Below are 975 nucleotides of genomic sequence, written 5' to 3' on the forward strand. Positions count from 1 at the left end.
CAGACCCACCCACCCCACTAAGATTGTTTCATTATTAGACTGGCTGTTGATTTGCGCGCCCACCCGACCTTTTGATCAATGGGGCGGCTCTCATTAATTAAACAAACCGTCCCCAGTATTAATCAAAGAAAACAAAATTGCCACACCACTTAATGAGCGAAACCTGTAATCATGTATTAAAAGAAGAGTGCCCCTATAAACACCCCCTTTTGTGGTGTTGGTATTTTTGCCTTTATATGGAGCGAAATGCAATGTTGGGCAGTTACCCTGCTAGGAAACCACAAACATTATTCATACCCTTTAACTACACCTGCCTGCATGACCAAGGACTTGGTTAGGCCTTGCCATTTTCTGGTCACACTTGGATTTTCAGGGCATTGGCTTCTCTTTGCAAGTACAAAAGACAAAAAAGGTAAATAAATCTACAATATAATAAAATTAAATTATTTTACATGTAACACGACATGAAAGGAGTCCTGTTTCTACTTGAAATTTTGACAGGTTTTTTAGGTAAAGGCAACGTGACATATGAAATTAAATTTGGAGTTTGCAAATGAAAATGAATGGAGAAAAGGGAAGAGACCAAATCCGAAAGCAAAAGCCTTTTAGCAGTCATATGAGTTAAAGAAAAGAAATGATGGTGGTCAGTCTCACGTGCACCATCGGATAAAAAAGGAATTAAGATGCAAACCGATAATGCTTGAGATATCATAATGTTTTTTTTGTTAATCATGATTTCTTATTTATATTAAAAAAAATATTTATCTTATCTTTAACCGATCTTATAATGATGTCCTTTGACTGATGCTGTAAGACAACAATTGGTTAACTTTGTCGCATCTAGGTTGGTATAGTTATTATTTTATGGCATTAACAAACTCAAAAATTATTGCTTGTGCACGGGTTCCCCAAATTAATAATTGCCCATTTGAAACAACAAGGGGAAGTACCATAAAGTTATTCTTAGATTCACAT

The sequence above is a fragment of the Theobroma umbraticum genome, unplaced genomic scaffold (assembly GCF_002168275.2).
Source record: "Theobroma umbraticum cultivar Fairchild unplaced genomic scaffold, ASM216827v3 scaffold_204.0, whole genome shotgun sequence".
In the NCBI taxonomy this organism is placed as follows: domain Eukaryota; kingdom Viridiplantae; phylum Streptophyta; class Magnoliopsida; order Malvales; family Malvaceae; genus Theobroma; species Theobroma umbraticum.